This window comes from Psammomys obesus, unplaced genomic scaffold, assembly GCF_907164565.1.
Source record: "Psammomys obesus unplaced genomic scaffold, mPsaObe1.curated_primary_1811, whole genome shotgun sequence".
NCBI lineage: Eukaryota > Metazoa > Chordata > Mammalia > Rodentia > Muridae > Psammomys > Psammomys obesus.
This window is the reverse complement of record NW_026593947.1, coordinates 2919299-2931062: the sequence shown is the minus strand read 5'-3', so window position 1 is coordinate 2931062 and position 11764 is coordinate 2919299. Positions and strand designations below refer to the sequence as shown.

Genomic DNA, 11764 nt, shown 5'->3' with positions numbered 1-11764 from the left:
GTAGGCACAGGGTAACAGACATACGTGCAGGCAGCAGGCACATACATTAACATGGGCCTGTCATACGTCATGTCTGCTCTAGATCTAGAGAGAAAAACAACAGCTGAGAAGGCTTCTCTCTGACAGAACATAAGCTCTATGGGGAAAGGCAGTTCATTCATAAAGAGGACAAGGGTGGAATGATGGGGTTTTAAGAAGGCCTGATAAAAACGGCCAGGTGGCTAACGGGTAGGTCAGACCTGGTGCCTGTCCTCGGGGGCAGGGCCGGCTCTCCAAGACATGTTACAGAGCTGAGCCAGGCAGCCAGCCAGCTCTGTGCAGGCCTGGGACAGAGCAGACAGGAGGTGCAGACCTACCTGGGGAGTCTGAGCACAGGAAGGGCCGGAAGTCTGAGCCTGCCAGCAGGTGATGACTGCGATGAGGTGAGAGGCAGAGTCACATCTCAGTGGGCGCTTTCCAGAGGCTTTCAAGGCACAGGAGAGGAAGGGATCTTCAGACTGTGTGGACTAGATGCTGTGGAGGAAGGAGCCAGGGGACAGTGACAGCCCAGGCATGTGGCCATGAGGGTACACGGGAGACACAAGCGATAATTGGGAGGAAGGACTCAAAAGTTAGGAGTGAACTGGCGATGGGGTTTGAGTAGCCCCTGCCTACCCCGTCAGTACTCATGCCCTTGTAAAGTCTCCTCTGGATGTGGCAGACCTTGTGACTTGCTCTTAACAACCCGTGGAGGAATGGCACCCCCACGTTTGCCTTACATAAGACCCGACTTCTGGCTTGCCAGATGCCTCTCTGCTTGCTCTCCCCTTGCTCACTTTCATCAAGGCGGCTGCCATATGGAGAGGCCCAAGTGGCCAGGAACGGGGGTTGGCTGGCGGCCAGCAGGATGCTGGTGCTTCAGCCCCAGAGCCCATGGGGGTCTGAACCTTGCCAAGAACTGTGTGGAACAGTGACCTGAGGCTCAGGGGGGCCCTCAGCCAGGCCAGGCCTGTCTGCAGCCGGGTAAGAGGTGGCATAGCAGAGGAGGGTATGATGTGTGTCCGCCCCGGCCTCTCGGGTCAGCGGGCTCCAGGGACAGCCCCGGGCAGCAGCAGGTAAGCACTGGCGGGCTGAGCAGAAGGGAGCCGAGCACAGGGCCTCGGCCTGAGCATCTGGACGGAGAAGCAGGCGTTGGCTGAGGTGGGGAAGCCTGGAGGACAGGGTCGTGGAAGACAGAAACAGGGATTTTGGTTGGGCGGTTGCATAAGTGTGCACAGAGCACAGTGAGACCTGGTGACCACCAGCCTGTGGGTGCCGATCAGTGTGCTCAGGCGCTCAAGGTGACAGGGTCATTGCCAGCCCCCCCCCCACGGTGCTGTGGCAATGGGGGTCCTCTTCTGCCTTGCTGGGGTTCCATCACACGCTCCTTCCACTCGCACACACACTCTGCTGGCTCCTTTATCCCGGGCACATTCTTTGGGTTAAACGGGGTGTGAGAGCTCATGTGGGAAACGGTACACACCGGCTAGACTGAGCTGGGGCTCGCCCTGGCGTCACGAGCTCAGGCGGCTCATCACGCGTAGGTCTTGTGCTTCCGTCCCTGTCACAGGAGCTCCTCCTTGGCCTTGTGACCGCCTTCCCGTTCCCTTCTCTTGATTCATCTCAGGCTGTACCACACTGAGGACATTCTCTGGTCTCCCCCAAACACCAGGTACTAGTTGTAACTAACTGTCTTGTTGACTTTATAACTGTGGAACAATGCCAATCTTTCCACTAGACTCCAACCTTCAAAGGAGGCTTTATTTCACTTGCTTTGCATCATTTTTGCCTTATTCTTCATTATTTCCACAGGATAGAAGTTGCCTGGCACATGATGGGTATACCAAAAATAAAAACCAGGCATGATGTCACAGGCCTGTAATACCAGCACCTGGGGGATGAAGAAGGAGGGCTACAAGTTCAAAGCCAGGCTGGGCCATGTGAGGTCTGGTGAGAGAAGGTGAGGGAGGAGAGGGTGAGGGAGGAGAGGGTGACGGTGAGGGCAGGACAGAGAGAACTGATGACTAGAATAAATTGAAGGGCTTGATTCTCACTAACAAAGGGGACACTGGGAGAGAATGAAGTGCTTACGAATTAACTAAGGAGAGATTAACATTTATCAGGTGTTAGGAAAGGCGAGGAGAGGGACTTTGAGAGAGAGACACTGAGCCGAATCCTTCAGGCAAAGGGCCTGCCCAGACCATAGCAAGCACTATTCTGAGGGTCTGAAGTAAGACTTGGCAGCCATGCGGTCAAAGCAGCTCTTCTAAAGGTTTACAAGGGAAGGGGATGAGTGCCACTTGAGGAAGCAGGCTCAGTTGCTGTGTGTCTGTGCTGCGTGGCTGAGACAGTTGGGCAGGGCTGTGTGAGGCGTTCGCTCTTTCTCTGGGTAGGCGAGCTGGTCTTCCTGCCCGGGACAGCAGTCAGGACACTTCCCATGAACACCGCTGGGAAGCTGGGAGCCGGGCAGGTTCTTGCCCTGTTTGCTTTCTTGGCTTAGGGACTCCTTTCTTGAAGGGCAGGGGCTCCCACAAAGTTGGTGTCCCACAGTGGGAAAATCCTGAGAAGGCCTTGAAGATGGAAGGTTGATCTGGCAGACACAAAACCGAAGCCGGGGGCTGTCACAGCAGGGCTGCACAGAGCAGTAAACCCTTCGAGTTTGTCGGTGTGGCTTTGGTTCTAGAAGCCAGGCTGCTTTGAGGAGACTGGAAGCTGGGAGCAGGAGGCAGGAGGCAGGAAGCTGGAAGCTGGAAGCAGGAAGCCAGAAGCTTATCCCCAAGCCAGGCACTTGCTGGCCTTGACTCTGCCTGTCCAGCCTTCCTCCAGCCTTCCTGAGAAGGAGCCACAGGCGGAGCCCTGCCAGTGATATGTTAGTCACGCGCGTTAGGCTGGCTGCACAGCTCGCTGGCTCACATTTCTAAGTTGAGACTCAAGTAGAGATTTGCACTGTGTGGAATGACTTTTTCTGTTCATGGTTACACCATCAAGAGACAATTTGTTTTTGGTTTGGAAAAGAATATGTCTGTGTGAATATACACATTTTTAGTACATATGTGTGCTTGTGTGTACATGTGTGTAAGTGCATGTGTGAGTTTGCATGTATGAGTGCGTGTGTGTTTGCATGTATATGTCATACTTTTATCTCTGTCACCAGTTATTTAACAGAAGCTACATAAGAATGAAGATTTGCTTTGCTCATGGTTTCAGAAGTGTCAGTCTGCAGGGCAGGGAGGGCGTGAGGGAACAGAGCAGCTCCCAGGATGGCAGATAGAGCAGAGAGCAGCCATAGCAAGGAGAAGCTAGAAGAGGCCCAGTCTAACGGGCACCTCATAGCCTGACCCTCCCAGGGAATTTAGGTTCCGTCAGCCAGCCGTCATGACCTCGTGTCTGGAAACACCCTGTGGGTGCAGCCAGAGGCCTGGCTGATGAAACTCCTAGGTGTCTCTCCACCCAGCCGGGCGGACAGAGTTAGTGTGACGGTGTGTATGTGTATAAAATCATCATACAATGCTTAGACAAATGCACCAGGCATGTCTTTTACCCAACAATGAGGCTGCTCGGGAAAAAAAGCACTAATCGTCGGAGTCCAACTCCTGGTGAAAGTTTGTCTACAGGGAAAGAATCTGTGGCGCAGCTCTGCCGGAGCCTCTTCCTGCCTGGGGTATTTTGTAGAAAAACTTCCCCAGCTGGTAGCTCCCTCGTTAGCCCCCAGGGCCCAGCAGCAATTATCCAAGCATGTATTTTTTGTGACAGGCTTTGCCGTGTGGCTTCCAATTCCACCAAAAATCAGTGGTGGAGAGCTTCAAAAAACTAAAAATAACATCAGAAGTAATTGGATTCAGAGCAGAAACTCCACTTGATGTGGCCAGAGGAGCAAGTTCTCCATTCCCACCCAGAGCGCTGGCATCCAGGCACACGGTTAAATCCAGCACGTGGTTAAAGACCAGAGGACGAATAACACAGCTCTACCCCCGTTTGCACCCAAACAGCTAAATCACCGAAGCTTTCCACTTTGAACAGTCAGGACTTAGTCAGTCATAAAATTTGGTGGTGGGAAGTAATTGAAACAGAAAGGGGGGAGAGGAGGAATGAAGAGACCAGTGGAAGTGGCCAAACTCCAGCGCCCAGCTCCTCACGGTGCCACGGATCCTCAGCAGCAGGAAAAAAACATCTTCTAAACAACTAAACTCATGTCAGCGTGGGAAGAGTGAGCACTGAGGTGCCCTGAACGACGAGGAGGCAGTTTCTGAAGACAGAAAGTGACAAGAATTAAGGAAGCCTCAGCCCAGCATGTGTTCAGAGAGGCCTGGGGTGATGAGATCAGTGGCAGAGAAACCCCACGGCCCACGGCAGCCCGTACAGAGGCAGGGGAGGGGCCTCCTGTGGTGGGGAAGGTAATTAAAGAGCTGCCTGCCTAAGCCCACTCCAGCTACCCATGTGATACTCATTAACCAGCGCATTCTTACCGAGGTATAAACGAATGTGCAGGACGCCCAGATATTTGGAAGGAAGCCATTTTTAAAATGGGCCAGAAGGACAAGTCAGTTGGTAAAGTGCTTGTGTGGCAAAGTGTAACCTCAGAACCTCTCTGAAAAGCTGGCCTCAGCTGGGGACTCAGGGACAAGAGGAGCCTGGGGCTCACCGGTCGGCCTGTCCAGCCGAATCGGGAACTCCAGGTTCAGGGAGAGACCCTGTCTCAAAAAGAGAGAGCCGGGGCTGAAGGACGGCCCAGCGGCTATAAGCACTGCCTGTTCCCACAGACGCGGGCTTGTCAGGACTCACACAGCCACTCACACCCACCTGTAACTCAGGCTCCGGGGCACCCAGTAACTTCTTTCTGGCCCCTTGGGCACCAGGCACACAAGCAGTGCAAACATATAGGCGAAGTACCTATCTACATGACTGAAAAGAAGGCAGAGGCGTGACAGTTAGAAGTGCACGCTGCCGTTGGGAGGACCTGGTGTGGTCCCCAGCACCGCGCCGGGCCGCTCGCAACTCCCTGTACCTCCAGCTGCAGGCCGGCCCACCCCTGCTGACCTCTGGATGCACCCACACTCACATGCACACTCCTGGCCCAAACACACAATTAAAGTGCAAACAAATAGTTTCTGGGTTTCTTTTGTTGTCGTTTTGTTTGTTGTTTGTTTTTTTTCAAGACAGGGTTTCCCTGTGTGGCCCTGGCTGCCTGGAGACCAGGCTGGCCTTAAACTCAGAGATCCACCTGCTTCTGCCTCCCAAGTGCTGTGGTTAGAGGGTACACCACCACTGCCCAACAAATCTTTTTAAAATCGACAAAACGCCTGCAAAATTTGTAAAAGAAGTACAGTAGAGACTGAGGAAAGCACTTGATGTTGCCCCTGGCCTCAGCACACACAGACACACACACACACACACACACACACACACACACACACACACACACGTGCACACACACAGAGTGGGGTATGCACGAACAGGTGTGCACACATGAGAGAAAATCATTAAACAAGAGAAGAGACAAAACATTAACCTCAGATTAAACAGACAACGTATGATGGAGGGAAACTGGTAAACTTTCCTGTGCAGCTATAAGGCAGAAGCAAAAGCAGCGCCTTAGGATGGGAGCGAGGGGAACACAGGTCTTCATGGAGGGACGGAGCAGGGTGGCTCTGTCCTCCTGCAGCTCCTAATATCACCCTCCACTCTCCTGCCCAGACCTGTGACCCCGCCGCACTTAAGCCTCTTCACAAACACATGTGCAAAGCTTTTGACCAGCATCCACGGATGAGGAAGAGCGCTTCCTTACATCCTTTCTGAGTTTGGGTCATGTGGCCTAGTATCATACCTCCAGATTCGTCCGTCTTCCTACCTTGTGACTCATTTTTCTTTAGAGCAGAACAATGCCCAGATGAACTGATTGAGACACACCTAAGAACCCTGCTCCTCCACAGTAAACCTCCTGTAAAAGGAGGGAATCATTCTGTATATATTAATTAACACAGGAGATTATTACAGCAGAAGCTTTTCATACGCCAGCAGAAACTTACTAGATTCATAACAGGTCTTAAAGCGCTAGAGCTGGACAGATATCAGCCCCCTAAGCTGTCTTGTTTGATTCCCACTCCAAACCCCAAATACTTCCACATGTTCCATCTGAGCTGTTTCTGCTCTGTCGGGCCAGTCCTCAGAGCAAGGCGTGCTTGGCCACGTGCTTCTGCTTCTGCTTACCCATGGTGACTTCCTGGCTCCTCTCCATCCTCCTCCTTCTCTTCTCCTTGTGGTCCATCCTCAGACACCCCCAAGCTGGGGAACTTCCATTCTGCCTACATCTCTTTTGGCCAGCCCAGGCTGTCAGCAACATTATTAGCCAATCTGGGATAACTGTGGAGCATTCCTTACATCACATGGATACAGAAGATGGTTCAACATTCATGCCCATGGCAGGGCGGAGAGCAGATCTCAGGGCACTGAAATCGGCATCTGAAAACAGAGGGCACAAGACAACCTCCCAACGTATCCTTTACGTGAACAAGGTGGGAACTCACTGCCCATGTAATAATAGCCATAGTTAGTAAAGAACTAGATTGCTGACCTCTGACCCTAAGCTCCATCTCTCAGCACACAGTCACGCAGGCCCCACTCCACAAGGTGAGGCCATTCCACAGTGGACATCGCTACACTGACTTGCTGTCTCCTCTGCTTTAAGACTCTCGCCCCTTCTACTGAGCCACATTTTCATTCTCGCCTTTTCTCTGATCGGCATTTACGTGGATTTGTCAACCTCAGTTTCTCTGAGTGACAAGCTTAGGTAAAGCTCCAAAGCCAGAGGCAGGGCCCAGGTGCTTTGCTGGTCTTCCATCACAGTGCATTTTTTTGATCATGGGTCTGGAGAAGGGACATCGAGTCTAAGCGGTGGTGCAGGTTGGCGTGTGGCGAGGAACTGCCAGTCTCCTAGGCCCGATGACAGAGACGTCCACCATCTCTCCCCACTTTTGAGTTGTATCGCTATGTTTTCTTTTCTTGTGTTTAATCTCACAACACCAGGCAGAAGAGATTGTTTTCCATGTCTAGTTAAACAAGACTTTACAAAACCCGCTAATGATGTAACAAATATTTGGAAACAAGGCAGATTTTCTTGGTGGATTCCATTCTGACTCTCACACTGTCCCTAATGGAGGAAAACAATCTCTTTATTCAGAACTCCAGCTGCCTCCAGCCACGTAGGTAGACCCACCAAAGCCCCAAACATCTTCAGGAGCGCTGATGGGAATCACCAGCCTGGGTAGCTGGCAAACAAAGTCTCCTGAGAGTCCAGGCGCACCCACCTGATGTCCTCAGCTACTTCTTGCTTGGTCAATGCTGTGTCAGTCCTACAGACATTCTGAGGGGCAGGGCGAAAGGTCAGCGCTCTGCTTCCTGCCAGGACTGCAGCCAGTGCGCAGAATGAGAGGACCAGGCCTTGCTCTGCGTGCTGGAGACGCTGGGTTCCCTCCCGCAGCCCCACATACACCGACACAGTGTAAGCCCAGTGCTTGGGATGAGACCCAGGGGCATCGAAAGTTCAAAACCATTTTAAGGAGCTAGGGCAAGTGCCCCTGGCCCTCGGGGCTTCAACAGGGTTCCTAAGGAGGAGATTGGAAGGAATGGGGGAGGGGAGGAACAAGAGATGCGGGAATGAAGCCAAGTCTGTTCATCTGATCAAGGCTTCCGTTTATTAGAAATTTTTATCTCACTTATATAGGGAGAAGGCAGGAAAGGGGGAAGGTTAATCTACTGCTGCAGGAGATAGGAAGATGCCTTCATGGGTTAAATATTGCACCTGCAAGATACCGTAAGGATGTTCTCTTAAGATATCTTACGGATGCTCTAACAGACGGATGTCCTCATAATCTGTCACCCATGATTTAGGGTCTTAGATAACTCTTTCACTAAATAGCTTTAGGTCTCCACTAAATGACCTTTGCTCTCTACTTGGCTTTGGCTTCAGTAACTACCTTTGTCTCCACTAGATAGCTTTGACTTTGGCTTCCGTAGATAGCTTTGGCTCCTGGCAGGCAAGATTAGGGCCAGCCCGGGCTATGTGAGACATTGTCGCAAACAAACAAATCAAAACCCCCGACCGACAAAACAAAAACAACAAATCAAGATACCACAGAGCGGGGACTTGACTCAGGCAAAGCAAGCCTACCGTTGGTGACGCCACGGTTCCAGCCCCAGAGCTGCAAAATTCAAAAAGAGAAACAAAGATTCTACAGGTCTTTCACCTTTTTGGTTTTCAGTCTTTTTTTGACGTCTTTAGACTGTTACGTGCGTCTGTGCACACACATGCCATGCGTGTGCAGGTGCTCAGGGGACCAGAAGACACTGGGCCTTGAGTCTTACAATCAGGTGATTGGTAGGAGTCCAGTTCCTCCGGAAGAGTAATCAGTGCTGTTAGCTCCCAGCCAATCTTCAGTCCCTGCACTTCCTGCCTCCTCTTCCTCTTGAGGAGAAGGGTGCAGGTTTTGTTCAGTTTCTTAGCTCCTACCTTGCTAGCTGTGTCTAATTCATCACGTCTTGGTAGAGCAGACAGGTCCTGCTCAAAGAGCCTAGCCGGATGCAGCTTCCGCTTCCTCACGTCGGCCCGACGGGGCTGCCGCGCTCGGGCAAACCCTACGCTGTTGGGGAACAGCCGACAGGAGATGCCCTGCTGCATCGGGACCCCCAGCCACCCTACGTTTCCCTGTTCTTCCCTTTGCACCATTACCACGAGCCTTTGCGAGGAAAGCTGGGATTAGGGCGCTGAGGCAACTGTTTATGAGGCGGAAATCAAGTTCTGGGTGACTCACAGGCTCACAGGAAACCTCTGCAGACTGACTCCTGGAACAAGCGTTCACACAATTCCTAAAGCACATTAACACTCCGAAGTGCAAGTTCATGCCGAGCCCAGTTCCCTGTAGTCCCCACTGCCTCCGGGAGCAATGGGCAGGCACCCATGCAGGGAGACCCCCGGAGCTGGCCCCACCATGGTGGACAGCGGCCGTCCCTGGCTACAGCCTCCTGGGTCTCCCTGGCTAGCTGTGTCCCGGTTTCACAGTTCCCTCAGTTATCCCACACACCATCAAGGCAGGAGGGAGACGCCTAAGAGTTGTTTCTTTGCCATCTTGCTTCCAGCCTGTCCCCTGCCTGTCCTCAGCCTGTCCTCAGCCTGTCCCCTGCCTGTCCTCAGCCTGTCCTCAGCCTGTCCTCAGCCTGTCCCCTGCCTGTCCTCAGCCTGTCCTCAGCCTGTCCTCAGCCTGTCCTCAGCCTGTCCCCTGCCTGTCCTCAGCCTGTCCCCTGCCTGTCCTCAGCCTGTCCTCAGCCTGTCCTCAGCCTGTCCTCAGCCTGTCCTCTGCCTGTCCTCAGCCTGTCCTCTGCCTGTCCTCTGCCTGTCCTCAGCCTGTCCTCAGCCTGTCTTGGGGCCCGCTGGTTTCTGGACCCCAGGTTCTGTGAGGTTGACTCCACTGACAGATATGGTGTGCTCAGGGAAGGCACACACACCCTGATCCTGCCTGCTGGTTCCAGCACACAGGACCAAGGCTGTAAAGCCTCGGCTGGTGAGTTAGGGACATGGCTCCCTGGTAAGATGCTTTGCCACACACACCCCCCCTTAAAGCATGTGACATCACCCAGGGAGATAGTGGAGCAGGACCCCCAGGCAGGTCAGCCGCCTAGACAGGCCAACAGGCAGCCCAAGGTCAAGTGGTGAGTCTGTCCGGATGTGTATGGCATGGAGCAATCATGGGAGATGCCTACATGAACTCTGGCGTCCATGTGTCTGTGTACATATATGCATGTACACTGGCACACACATACAAAAACACATACACACATGTCACACAGACATGCTAAACACACATCACACACATACACATGGATACACAAACACACGTCACATAGACATGCTAAACACACACACACACACATACACATACACACAGATACACAGACACACCACACATAGACTAAAACCTAGACACACAAAGACCACACACACACAGACATATAAACCACACACACATCACACATACACACGGTACACAGACACACCACACAGACAGGCTAAGCACACATCACACACACACATACACACATGGATACACAGACACACCACACATAGACTAAAACAGACACACACACCACACATACACACATCCCACACAGAAACCTCACACATACATACACATACACAGGAAAAGCGCAATACACTACACACATCCACCACAGGCACACACAATGCACACACACGCGCACACACACACACAGATGCACAGACGCAGCACGCACCCATGGCAGTGTGCGGAAGGTAAATAAGCTCTCCTAAGAGGGCTTGAATGGCTTGTTGGCCTTAACTTGGGAAACTATATCCTTTTAGTACTGTGCAAGGTCAGTGCCCGCCACACACACACTTGAGTGAGGCAGCCACCTTCTGGGATTAAAAGCACAGCATCCTCAGGGGCCAGGACCCCAGGGATGAGGAAGAGGGAGAGGCATGCTCCTGAGGAGGCTGCCTTGAGCTCACCCCTCCCCTTCTGCCGTATGTGGCCTCACCGACCTTGTGAAAGGTCGGGTTCCAAGCTGTTCTCCTGGTTCCTCCTTCATTTTCCTTTCAGCTCCTTTCCATCTTCCCAGTGGCCTTGCCCTACAATTAACTTTGACTCTTTACACTGCCTCAGTGTTTTTTTCCTCTGCTTGAGCCCATCCACTGTAGACAACCGTTCTCAGAGGCCAGAGGACACCGAAGCCGCGGCACAAAATAGCAAGAACCTTAGGAATTACAGACTAGAGATCCTTCCCAGGAAGATACATAAATTAATAGATCTATCTATCTGTCATCTATCTATCTATCTATCTATCTATCTATCTATCTATCTATCCATCCATCCATCTATCTATCATCTATCTATCTATCTATCTATCTGTCCATCCATCCATCTATCCATCTATCTATCATCTATCTATCTATGTATCTATCTATCTATCTATCTATCTATCTATCTATCTATCTATCATCTATCTATCATCTCTCTATCCATCCATCTATCATCTCTCTATCTGTGTGTCTGTCTGTCTGTCTATTTATCTGTCTGTCTATGTAACAAAACTCCACTCTTGGGAGTTTTCAGTCACGTCTTCATCTATAGTTTTTACGTTGAACTCCACATAGGAAGCTCCCAGGGCCTAGCAACCGTAGAGAGATTGAGAACAGAAGGAATGGGCCAGGGCCCTGTCGCCACGAGTGCAGAGATGGCTTCCGCCAGCAGTGTGCATGGAAGAAGATGAAGGGACGCTGGTTTGGAGTGGCCACTTTCCTCCTCCCTCGCTCTGGAACCTGGGGGTGGCAGTGGGTGCCCGGGAGCCTGTGAGCTGGCTTTGTTCCCTATTGCTGGCTTTGGGTGCTTTGTTCTGGATGCCCCTCATGGAGACGGGGGAAAGGGGGAGCTTTCAGGAATCAGGGCTCCTGGGTGAGGCTAAGGCACAAACCTCCACACTTCTTGCCCTTCTGCTGGATTTTCATTTTAATGCGTCTTTGTTCACAGATGATTACAATGCTATATAATACATTTTGATATGGGAAGAAAGGTTGCGGCCAGCCTGGGGCGGAGGCCTCGGGCTGCGGGCTCTACTTTCTTACAGTACTGCACACGCCTGCCGCCTTAGCGCACGCTGGGAACTTGGCCGGCGGCAGATGGTTGTGCTTTTCATGTTATTTTAGAAACAGTAACACCTATGATTAAAGGGAGCGTGG

General features: G+C 52.0%; 1 long non-coding RNA gene across 1 annotated transcript; it reads right to left on the bottom strand.

Moving 5' to 3' along the window:
- Positions 1–983: 983 nt before the first annotated feature.
- LOC129684387 (uncharacterized) lies at positions 984–10858 on the bottom strand. The gene is made up of 3 exons (XR_008721320.1): positions 6590–10858; positions 6226–6477; positions 984–4264 (listed from the first exon to the last, which is right to left on the bottom strand). It is a non-coding gene; the product is annotated as an uncharacterized LOC129684387 (long non-coding RNA).
- Positions 10859–11764: the final 906 nt, after the last annotated feature.